This window comes from Hyperolius riggenbachi, chromosome 2 (assembly GCF_040937935.1).
Source record: "Hyperolius riggenbachi isolate aHypRig1 chromosome 2, aHypRig1.pri, whole genome shotgun sequence".
Lineage (NCBI taxonomy): Eukaryota > Metazoa > Chordata > Amphibia > Anura > Hyperoliidae > Hyperolius > Hyperolius riggenbachi.
In genome coordinates, this window is record NC_090647.1 from 445,811,549 (window position 1) to 445,824,738 (window position 13,190).

Genomic DNA, 13,190 nt, shown 5'->3' on the forward strand with positions numbered 1-13,190 from the left:
AAGTCATTCACTGTTCTGCTACCCTGCTATTCAGCCATACACATAAATTGATCCCAGGTCTCTGGAGAGACGCTACTACTATTGTTGATATCTAGACAGAATACAGCGTGTTTTAACCGTTTTTTTTTGCAGGATCAGTCAGTCAGTCAGTCGGTAGGGTCCACTGGCCCATACCAGTGGTGGTGGCAGATATACCCTGAAATAGTGTGTAAGTTGTATTTCCGTAACCCCACAGGCTCCCTTCTGGTCGGGCTGCTGCCCAAATTTCTGTCGGTTTCTGCGCAAAGATCGCGACCAAAGCTTGCATGGTCTGTGTGCTGAAACCGATTGGAAGGCAATTTGCGGTCTGACCACTAGGGCTCCTGTGACACCAGGCATAGGTGCTGCCAGTATAGCCAGGCATAGGTGCTGCCAGTATAGCCAGGCATAGGTGCTGCCAGTATAGCCAGGCATAGGTGCTGCCAGTATAGCCAGGCATAGGTGCTCCCAGTATAGCCAGGCATAGGTGCTCCTAGTATAGCCAGGCAAAGGTGCTCCCATTAAAGCCAGGCATAGGTGCTCCCAGCAGAGCCAGGCATAGGTGCTCCCAGCAGAGCCAAGCATAGGTGCTCCCAGCAGAGCCAGGCATAGGTGCTCCCAGCAGAGCCAGGCATAGGTGCTCCCAGCAGAGCCAGGCATACGTGCTCCCAGCATAGCCAGGCATAGGTGCTGCCAGTATAGCCAGGCATAGGTGCTCCCAGCAGAGCCAGGCATAGGTGCTCCCAGCAGAGCCAGGCATAGGTGCTCCCAGCAGAGCCAGGCATAGGTGCTGCTAGTATAGCCAGGAATAGGTGCTCCCATTAAAGCCAGGCATAGGTGCTGCTAGTATAGCCAGGAATAGGTGCTCCCATTAAAGCTAGGCATAGGTGCTCCCATTAAAGCCAGACATGGGTGCTCCCAGTATAGCCAGGCATAGGTCCTGCTTGTATAAGTAATGTGGCAGGGGAGAGTGGGCATAGCGCTACAACTCACCTTCCTCGATCCCTGCATGCACGCAGCCTCTACCTCCTTCCTTCCAGGCGTCCGTCGCAATGTTGATAACAGCACCCTCTGTGATGAAATGTGGTTACCTCATCACAGTTACCAACGCAACAGGCGCCTGGGAGGAAGGAGATAGCAGCGTGCATGCAGGGATGGAGGAAGATGAGTTGTAGCGCTATACCCGCCCCCCCCCCCCCCCCCGACTGCACCCATGCACCTGCCACTCCGCCTGGTGCTCAGGGCAGTTGCACTGTCCGCACGGGCTTGGAAAAAGGACGGGAGGAATTGGCAGATGTCAGCATTAGGGTGACAGATATGCACCTATCCTCTCTTGTCAATAGTATCAAAAAGTCCTGTGAGTCTCCCAGAGAGCAATATAATATACTGTATTAGGTAGCCAGAAGTCCCCGAAAAATAATATAAGGTAGTCAAAGGTGCCCCCAAATAGTAATGAGTATCCAGAGGTTTCACCAAAATAGTACTAGGTAGCCAATGGAGTCAATTTGGGATGGATAAATGGCCCAATATGCGAGTAACCTTTTTTTTTTTTTTTTAATTAAATACAGATATTGGAATCATTTTAGACTAATGTTTACATGTTTAAAATGCTATCTTACTGTACTACTGTCATATCTTGCCACTTAGTTGAAATATTTCATTGTTGGTGTGTCTTGAAGTACTTATATATTGTCAATGCATTTATGTAACAAACATATCGATGGTAAACGTTATTCTCCTGAACAGTTGAAAGTAAACGTTATTCTCCTGAACAGTTGAAAACCATATTTAAAGAAAACCACAGCTGTTAGAAAAAAAAGAATCTATACTTCCCCGGGGCAGAGGATCCCGACTGAACCAGTTACCGGTGCTGATTGTGTCTGTAAGGCAGACCGCTGGACGATGGCAAGGGACTCAGAAGTGCTTATGGAACTGGAGGAAGCCCGTGGGTAGGTATCTATTCTTAGTATTCTAACAGCTTTGGTACACTTTACATTTCTTAGTACCAATTTGGAGAGAAGAGGATTTGGCTGTAGGGGAGGTGGAGGCCATATGTAAAGCTTAGGGGTATATTTAAATAATTTTATTTTAACTTATATTGTAAAAGCATTTATGTAACGATGGTAAAAGTGTTTTTCCTGAACGGTTGGCAACCATATTTAAAGAAAACCAGAGCTGTTAGAAAAAAATAATCTATACTTACACGGGGCAGAAGATCCCGACTGAACCAGTTAACGGTGCTGATTGTGTCTGAAAGGCAGACCGCGGGACGACGGCGAGGGACTCAGAAGTGCGTATGGAGCTGGAGGAAGCCCCTGGGTAGGTATCTAGTCTTTGTATTCTAACAGCTTTGGTACACTTTTCATTTCTTAGTACCAATTTGGAGAGAGGAGGATTTGGCTGTAGGGGAGGTATAAGCCATATGTAAAGCTTAGGGGTATATTTAAATAATTTTAAATATGCCCCTGATTTTTACTCAGCAGATTGCAACCCTTTGTAATTGAATGTTAAATTGTGTCTTTAAAGCTGCAAGCTTAGTATTTTAGCTTTTGTTTTAAAAATTGTAGTGTACTGCATGTTTTTTGTATGCAAGATGTTTTCCAGTATATTTCCTCTATAGATGCGGAACATGTGAGAATTTCAATAGGTTAACATTCTGAAAAACCCTTCTGGAAAATTTGACGACAGCACTGCAAAAATGCAAGGGTTACAAGAGAAAGGATAATACCACTGGATATAGCGGATTAGGAATGAGAATCTCTTGGTGAAGAACAGACATGGGACCCGAAGTCTAGAGCTCTCTATCATGTATGGAGTCAATTTGGGATGGATAATTGGCCCAATATGTGAGTAAACTTTTTTTTCTGTTGATACAGATATTGGAAGCATTCTAGACGAATGTTTACATGTTTAAAATGCTATGTTACTGTATTACTGTCATATCTTGCCAGATAGTTGAAATATTTTTTTGTTGGTGTGCCTGGAAGTACTTGTATATTGTCAGCGCATTTATGTAATGATGGTAAAAGTGTTTTTCCTGAACGGTTGGCAACCATATTTAAAGAAAAGCAGAGCTGTTAGAAAAAAAAGAATCTATACTTCCCCGGGGCAGAAGATTCCGACTGAACCAGTTACCGGTGCTGATTGTGTCTGAAAGGCAGACCGCGGGACGACGGCGAAGGACTCAGAAGTGCTTATGGAGCTGGAGGAAGCCCCTGGGTAGGTATCTAGTCTTTGTATTCTAACAGCTTTGGTACACTTTACATTTCTTAGTGCCAATTTGGAGAGAAGAGGTTTTGGCTGTAGGGGAGGTGGAGGCCATATGTAAAGCTTAGGGGTATATTTAAATTTTAAATATGCCCCTGATTTTTACTCAGCAGGTTGCAACTGTTTGTAATTGAATGTTAAATTGTGTCTCTATAGCTGTAAGTTTAGCATTTTAGCTTTTGTCTTGAAAATTGTACTGTACTGCATGTTGTTTTTTGTATGCAAGATGTTTTCCAGAACATTTCCTCCATAGATGCGGAACATGTGAGAATTTCAATAGGTTAACATTTTGAAAAACCCTTCTGGAAAATTTGACGACAGCACTGCAAAAATGCAAGGGTTACAAGAGAAAGGATAATACCACTGGATATAGCGTGTTAGGAATGAGAATCTCTTGGTGAAGAACAGACATGGGATCTGAAGTCTAGAGCTATCTATCATGTATGAAGTCAATTTGGGATGGATAATTGGCCCAATATGTGAGTAACCTTTTTTTTGTTAATACAGATATTGGAAGCATTCTAGACTAATGTTTACATGTTTAAAATGCTATGTTACTGTATTACTGTCATATCTTGCCAGATAGTTGAAATATGTTTTTGCGTGGAAGTACTTATATATTGTCAATACATTTATGTAACGATGGTAAAAGTGATTTTCCTGACCGGTTGACAACCATATTTAACCACTTGATGACCCAGCCTTTACCCCCCCCCCCCCCCTTAAGGACCAGCGCTATTTTTTGTGATCTGTGCTGGGTGGGCTCTGCAGCCCCCAGCACAGATCAGCTGGCACGCAGAGCGATCAGATCGCCCCCCCTTTTTTCCCCCCTATTGGGATGATGTGCAGGGGGTCTGATCGCTCCGATCGGCAGGCATGTTGCGGGGGGGCACCTCAAAGCCCCCCTCCGCGGCAAAATTCACCCCCTCCCTCTCCTCCCTCTCACCCCTGATGATCCGGGATGCACAGGACGCTATCCGTCCTGTGCAGCCAGTGACAGGCTGTCCCGTCACATGGCGGCGATCCCCGGCCGCTGATTGGCTGGGGATCGCTGATCTGCCGTACGTCGCTGCTGCGCAGCAGCGCCGTACAATGTAAACAAAGGAGACAAATGTCTCCTACGTTTACATTTTGCGAGCCGCAATCAGCGGCTCGCAGGCTATTCACGGAGATCCGCTCCGTGATCTAACAGGAAACGGCTGCTCGCGCGAGCGGCCTTTCCTGATTAATTAGGGAGGCACCTGGCGACACAGATGTGCGTCGCTGGTCCTCCAGCTACCACTTTGCCGCCGTACGGTATGAGTGTGCGGTTGGCAAGTGGTTAAAGAAAACCAAATTCTAACAGCTTTGGTACACTTTACATTTCTTAGTACCAATTTGGAGAGAAGAGGTTTTGGCTGTAGGGGAGGTGGAGGCTATATGTAAAGCTTAGGGGTATATTTAAGTAATTTTTTTTTTTTTTTTTTTTTTATATTCTTTATTTATACCAAAAATATAATTTTACATATCATATCATATCATCACGAAGAAAACATTTCTTTACATATCATCTTCATTTTACATATTTTACTACTTTAAAATCCAGTGATAATTCTTGGCTATTAGATTGTTTTCAGACACTCCAAAAATCTCTATTTTTCAAGTTCCAACTACCATGGAGCCTTTCTCTTTGCACCATTGCTACCAAGTACCCTTATTTCCTTTCACTTTCTTCCTCTCATTCTAGATACCCACCTTCCTCATTCATCTGGGATTTCACCCGTCCCCATTCGATATCACTTACACTCCATTCAGCTTTAACTCACTTACATCATACACACCTAGCTCATATACACTAGACAGGGAGAGGGGTAGGAGGGGAGGGGGGACGGGAGGACCGAGGCCCCATATTTTCAATTCTCATTCTGTTCCCAGTTAATCCTATTTATTGATCCCTTAAGAATGCCCCTCTATTCCTCCTGCTCCTGCGTACTTATAATTATTTTATACTCTTCGGATCTAATAAATTCTTCCCACTTCCCCCAAGTTTGTTTTACCTGCTCCTCCTTCCCTATTTTCTCCTGGACCAGTTGTTCCATATCAAATATATGGGATACCTCTCTCAGCCATTCTCCAACTGTTGGAGTGTGGGTCGTCTTCCACCATCTTGGTATTAATATTTTTGCTGCAGTAACTAAGTGGTTTATTCCTGATTTCATATATTTCCTTATACTCATCGAGTTGGCGTGTAAAAGAAAAAATCCCGGCTCGTCTGGGAGTTCCCATCCCACTATCTCTCCAATGTATCTTCTCACTTCCCTCCAATAAATTTTAATGTTCTCACAGCCCCAAAATATATGCATCAAAGTTCCTCTTTCCTTACCGCATCTCCAGCACCCCTCATCAGCACCTACAAACATCTTTCCCAGTCTGGTGGGGGTGTAATACCACCTACTAACCAATTTTACTCCCGCTTCCTGAATCCTGGTGGAAACTGAGCTCCTGTGCATAAGGCACAGCACATTTTTCCATTCCCTATCCGTAAGTTCTCTTTGTAGGTCTCTTTGCCATTTAATCCTCCAATTTCCCGTTAGATCTTGACCACCATTCAACATATTGTATATTTTAGACAGGGAACCCCTGCTATTTCCCTCCTCCATACACAATCTCTCAAAGGGGGTTAGCTCTCTAGAAAACTCCTCTTTTGTCCCCAGTCTCCTGAGAAATGACCTAAATTGCATAAGGCTCCACCATTCACTCTCGTTGGTCTGTGGGTCTTTAAGGAATTTCGTCAGGGGTTCCCACTCCCCTTTCCTCACCAACATTCCCGCCCTCAATATTTGTGATCCTCTCCAATGTGGGTAGGAGTTCTTTTGATGCCCCTGTTTAAATTCTGGGTTGTCTAATATCGGGAGGAGTGGGGAGGGTCCATTAATCAGTTGACATTTCCGCCTATACGAATATAGTGTCTTTAACGCATTGTTCATAAACCCTCCTGCCAGATGGTCGCTAATCACTCTTTTGTTCAACCACGGTAATCCTACCAAAGGGACATTTATTAAATGCTGCTCTATTTCCGTCCAAATTTTTTCTTTTTTATTTTTATGCCAGTCCACAATTCTATTTAAAGAGGCTGCAGCATGATATAGCTGGGGATTCGGAACCGCAAGCCCACCTTTCTCTTTAGGTTGTGTCATTAATTTGTACTTTATCCGTGGTGGTTTAGAATACCAGATAAATCTCACAAATTCCCTTCTCAGAGACACAAAGAAGGAGGTAGGGACTGCTATTGGCAACGATTGGAATATATATATTAGCCTTGGCATAATATTCATTTTTAAGATGCTGATCCTTCCAAACCATGAGAACTCAGGTCTATTCCAGCTACTCAAGTCCTTCTTCACTTCCTGGGCTATAGTTTTATAATTACTTTGATATAATGTTTGAACGTCCGGTGATATATTTATCCCTAGGTATCTCAATGTAGATGTCACCCACTTTATGGGAAAATTTTCCTTAAGTTGTTCTATTTCTCTCTGTTCCATAGCTACTCCCAGGGCCTCACATTTCTCCCAATTAATCTTAAACCCCGACAATTGTCTATACTTATTGAATTCCCTCAAAAGACATGGCAGGGAGACCCTGGGATTCATTAGGAAAAACAGGAGGTCATCTGCAAATCCTGCCACTCGATGTTCCCTATCTCCTATTTCTAGTCCCCTTATGTCTGGATTTGCTCTAATTCTTCTCAAAAATGGTTCTAGTGTCAACAAAAAGATCAGTGGAGAGAGGGGACAGCCCTGCCTAGTCCCATTATAAATCCTCAGGTGGTCTGACAAGACACCGTTAACTTTCACTCTTGCCGTCGGGTTTGAGTACAAGGCTAATACTCGCGTCATCATATTCTCTCCCAGTCCTATATGACTAAGGACTGCTTTCATGAAGTCCCAATCTACCCTGTCAAATGCCTTCTCGGCATCCGTCGAGAGGCACATAACAGGGGACCGGGACTCCTTTGCTTGCTGCAGAAGCATAACCGCTCGGGTGACATTATCCCGTGTCTCTCTCTGTAGAACAAACCCGGCCTGGTCTGGATGGACCAGTTCCGGAATTACCCTCGCTAATCGTGTTGCCAATATATGTGACCCTAATTTCAAGTCCACATTTAGCAACGATATCGGTCTATAGCTAGTGCATAATCCCGGGTCCTTATCCTTCTTTATTATCACTGCAATCTGTGATTCCAGTGAGCTCCTCCGATATAGACCCCCGCTGTCCCCTCTCTCCACTATGGAATTCAGTGCGTCTGCCAAGTGCGGTGCCAGAGCGTGTTCGAAGCATTTAAAATATTCTGCCCCAAATCCGTCCGGGCCCGGCGCCTTGCCAACTGATACATGAGCTATTGCACTCTTTACTTCCTCTATAGTTATAGGTTCTTCAAGACTCTTTATGTCTTCTTCTGTTAACTTTGGCATAGCTAATTCCTTAATATAATCTTCTATTTCCCTTTTTCTTTTTATTCTATAGCTATTCATCTCCTCCTTCCCTATTCCATATAGTTTTTCATAGAATTCTTTAAATACTCTTGCTATTGATTCACTTCTTTGATGTTTCTTATCTTGAGTATCTTTAATATATGGGATATAATTAGCCTGTTGCTGCTTCTTCAGGGCTCTTGCCAATATTTTCCCTCCTTTGTTCCCATGCTCATAGTAGGTTTTCTGGCATCTCTGTACCGCATATCTTGCTCGCATGAACATTAAGCTTTTATATCTTTCTCTTTCTGCGGCCAACTCACCCAATATATCCCTCTTCCCTGTTACCTTATGTTCTCTCTCCAGTCTCTCTATGTTGACTAGTATTCCCTTTCTTATTTTTTCCCCTTCCTTTTTTGCCCTACTTCCCTCCTCTATAAGATTTCCCCTTATCACGCATTTATGCGCTTCCCATGTAATCATGTGTGACGTGTCTCCTCCCTTATTTATTTCAAAGTATGTATTTATATTCTTCATTATTCTCTCCCTAACGTCCTCTCTTTGCAACAAATAGGTATTCAATCTCCATTGTAATGGTCTTCCTTTTCTAGCAGATAGATTTATCTTTAAGGAGACCGGGGCATGATCTGATAATGTAGCACATCCTATTGCTGATTCTATCTTTTCGGAGAGAAGATTATGCGACACAAAGATGCAATCTATGCGTGAATACATATCATGTGGGGCCGAATAAAACGTATAGTCTCTATCTGTAGGGTGCTGGAGACGCCATATATCTACGAGCTGTCTGTTCTGTAGCATTTTTCTTCCTCTTTTAATGCCTTTGTAGGTGAGGAATGACTTACCGGATGATGAATCTATAGTTGGTTCCAGCGTAAAGTTCATATCACCTCCTATTACCACATCTCCCTCCGCAAAATCATCTATTGCCCTTAAAAATTGTTCCAAGAAATTTATTTGACCTACATTTGGGGCGTAGAAAACTCCCATTGTTATCCTCCTACTCTCATATTTTCCCTTAACTAACAGGAATCTCCCCTCTTTATCTCTATATGTCTCTTCCTCCTCTAACATCACTCCCCTAGCGAAGACAATGGCCACACCCCTCTTTTTTGCTTCTTGTGCACTACTATATATCGCCCGGGGATATTTTTTGTTGGTTAATTTTGGGTGGGCTGGATTTTTAAAATGGGTTTCCTGTATAAGTGCTATTTTTATTTTGGCTTTATACATTTCCTGCAGTATCGAAGATCTCTTCTCTGGCTTATTGAGGCCTCGGGCATTCAGGGACATTATATTAAGCCCCGTCATCTCCTTATCCTATTCCCAATCCTCCCCTCCGCCCCCCCCCCCCACGCCATCTCCCCATCCATCCATTCACACCTCACTCTCTCCACTCCATTCCATGTACCCAATTTATCTTCTATGTGGATCTTGTCCACATCAGCATTCCTACTGAATACTTTTGAGCCATCCACTCCTATCCTGTAGGTTTCCTTGAGTTTTTCCTTTCCTTTCCCCTCCCTACTCTTATTGGCCCTCCGGCCCTGTGGGGTATAGTGTTGCGTAACAACCATGATGTTAAGTCCCTCCTCACCCCCCGCCTCCCCGACCCCCTCCTTCCCAAACTCATTTATATGGACCAGCCAGACACCCGAAAGTAGAAGACAAGAGGAGGAGAAAAAAAAAAAAAAAAAAAAAAACCACTAATCTTCCTAGTTCCTTTCCCCCTTACAAATATAAAGGAGTGAGTTTACAGTCATCTCATAGCTTAGAAACTGGCGGCTCTCGGGACAGGTATTTATATTTTGTGTTCTAACGTATTCTTTGCCCTTCTAATCCCCCCCTTACATGTGAACTTATCTCACCTCTTATATTCTATTACTATTTCACTTCCCCCTATTTCTTTCCCACCCCAATTGTATTAACTTATTTAATACTTATGTGCTATTAAATTATTATACATCTGTGTTTCTATTCTCGGTGTTTTTCCCCTTCTTTTCCCTTTCTCTGGTGTTTCTTCTCCTTCCCTGTCCTTCCAGTCACCAGTTTCCATGCCCTTAATACCATTCTTTGGGGTTACCTTCTACTTCCATATAGTTTTTTACCACCATCCTCCATTTCCCCCCAACAAATTTTCCAAAGTTTTCACCTGTTTGAGATGCCGACCCCTCCCTGTTCACCCCCACTACCTCTATCTCATTGATACTTCTTATTAACCCCTTATTTGCTCCACCAGCGGTTTTCATGACAGGGACGTCCTTCAATCTATCATTTTAACTAATCTCCCCTCCGGCCTACTCCCTCACCCCACCTCCTCCCTCTAACTATTAAATTCCTCTCCCGTGTCCCTTATATTCTCTTAATTCTTAAGGCTACCTGTCATTCCAACCGCCCGTGTGATACATATCACCATAATACACATTACTTCTTTTTTTTCTCTCTTTTTCCTCCCCCCCCCTCCCCCTCCCCTCATATATAACATAAATCCCATTATTGTTATACCAAGACATAACCAAAGAAAAAGGGGGCATCCTAGTCCTTCCTAACTCACTTGATTTTCCAATATTCCTTCAGTTTACTATTTATTTGTACTTCTTTCTCTTTTCTCTCCCCCCCTCCACCCCCCCTCTCTCCTCCCTCTCCCTCCACCGTCCCCTTCAAGTGGACTATTATGAATGCTAATCATCCTTCTTCTTTCTCCCGTCTGGCGGCTTTTAGGACAAGTACCTGTGTATTCTCCTTACTACTTTCTACTTCTTTCCTTTTCCCCTCTCTATTCCCCCCGCCCCCGCACTCTCTATATCCCCCTCTAATTCCCCCCCTCGCCTTGTTCGTTCTTATTTCTATTTAATCTGTGGCATCCCACTGTTGTTATTATATTCAACCTGTGATCTATATATCTTTATGTGTCTATTCTTTTCTGTGTTCTATAGTGCTCTAAAATCCATCTCCCTTTTCCCCTTGTGTGTGTAGCTTCCTTCTTTTCATCTCTCCTTCCTGTACACGTGTTAAACTTATTTATTATTTAAATCTCCTATAATTTGTGAATCTGTGAACTATTTCTAGAACTTTACCCCTTTATTCCACATTCCTTGTCCTTCCGGCCTGCCAGATTCCATCTCCGTCTTAATTATTACTCTCAGGTGTCTCTTATCCATCAAGTATACGCTTTATATTTCCTCCCTGTGTTTATCTCCATTCAATTATTGGCACTATACATTCATTGCCATTTAAGTTATCCACTAGCGACTGCTGTGGCGGGAACCTCCATCTTCTATATATTAATCTAATCCTTCTTCTCCTATCTCCACCTCCCCCACCTATTTACTTATTTCCTTTTAAACCTTTTTAACCCATCTTATTCTATCTGACCTCCCACCACTTCAGTCGCCCGTGGATATCATTCCACTCTTATATTCTTCATCCTTCAGATCCATCACAGCTTAATGTTAACATCTGAAGGAGAGCAGTGTTCTTTCTCAATATCTCCCTCCCCCTCCACATAGGAGGGGTCAGCAAGAGAGAGAGAGAGAGAGAGAGAGAAAAAAAAAAAAAAACAACCAACAAAAAAAAAAAAAAAAAAATTTTTTTTAAATCAAATTATTTTCCTCCTCTAGTTTCCCTCCTTATTTCAAGTCCCCAGACCCATCATATGGCTTTTTAAGGCCTCTAGATCTTTGTGACATCATTTCAGAGTCCGGATCCCAGTCAGGGAGCTTCATCGCTGTGATATCTAAGAAATCAAAAAGTTCAGGAAGGTCATTGGGATGTCTTAAGAAAAAGGAACGTTGATTCTTCCTCACTATGAGGCTAAATGGGAACCCCCATCTGTACTGTATTCCTTCTTTTTGTAGAACCTGCAGCAATGGACGCAATGCTCTCCTCTGCTGGAGTGTACTAAATGCCAAGTCCTGAAAGAGCTGGATTTGGACTGAGTCACACAATATAGTCTCCTGTAATCTTGCAGCGGCCATTATTTCTTCCTTCTCATGGAAGTGATGCAAACGGCAAATAACATCCCTTGGTGCCTCCTGTGATTTCACCACCTGTTTCAATGTTCTATGGCACCTCTCAAATCTAATTGGTTGCTCTGGGGGTCTTTTTAAAAGTGTATTAAATATATTAGTCAGTTTTAATTGTAGCTCCTCTGACTTATACAGTTCTGGTATGCCCTTGACTCTAATGTTTTTTCTTCTAGATCTATTTTGAAGGTCCTCTACTTGATATTGCAGGGAGCTACAGTATTGAGAGTGCTTATCTCTCTCCTTCGTTAACTCAGTCTGTAGTTCCTTGATTTTAGACTCTAATTTGTCCACTCTGTCATTTGTTACTTGTAGAGCGTCTCGTATTACTTCCACCTCTACTTTAGTAGCCGATACTATTTTCTCGATCTGATCTGTGAGCTCTTGCTTAGTGGGCAAATTTTTTAAGTGGAGCCAGATATCCTCCAGATTTCCCTGTTTCTTATGGGATATTTCCTGATGCTCTGCTATCGGTGGGGCTGTCTGTTGCTTTTCTGTTTGCTTTCCTGTTTTTGGGAAAAAATCTTTAGCTGATCTCTGAGAGGTATTGAGGCTTTCATCTGCCTCCTCTCTCTTTTTATTGCGGCCTGCCATTCTCTCCCCGTTGCAGATTGCACCCTAATCTGACAGCAGGAAATAACACAGTTCCTTCTCTCTTATCAGTTCTTATCTCTCTTGTCAGCTCCCAGCAAACAAACTTCAGTTAGAGTTAGTGTCTCTCACCTCTGCCTCTCCCCCACCGTTAGCCCGAATCCACCTCCTCCCGGGTCTCCCTCGGTCTGTTTGTCTCTTTTCAGCGTCCTCCTCCCTCTGCGTTAGACAGCTGTTTATCCGAGTGCCTCTCTTGGCTGTTTCTCCGCTCTTTGATGTCTGTATGGATTACTCCGCACTCTAGCGACCTCTGCCAGCTGGGTTCCCCACGTGATGCTGTGGTCTCTCCCGGCTGAAGCTCCAGTGCGCTCAGCAGGTATACTCTGCTGCCACCTCTTCTGCCGGGGTTATCTGCACTAGTCGGCGCTTCTCTTCTCCCAGTCCTCCCTTTTACTTTTTGCTAGGTCCACCGCCTCGGTTCTCAGCCAGTCCACGCCACATCGTAGGTAAATCTCAGGAAGGGGTCAGGGACGGAGCGGTGCAACAGGAACCACCCCTCACGTCATCCACTCCCCCCAGCAGCACAAATCTTCATATTTAAGTAATTTTAAATATGCCCCTGATTTTTACTCTGCAGGTTGCAACAATTTGTAAGTGAATGTTAAATTCTGTCTCTATAGCTGTAAGTTTAGCATTTCAGCTTTTGTCTTGAAAATTGTAGTGTACTGCATGTTGTTTTTTGTATGCAAGATGTTTTCCAGGAATATTTCCTCCATAGATGTGGAACATGTTAGAATTGTCCTAGACTGTGGAT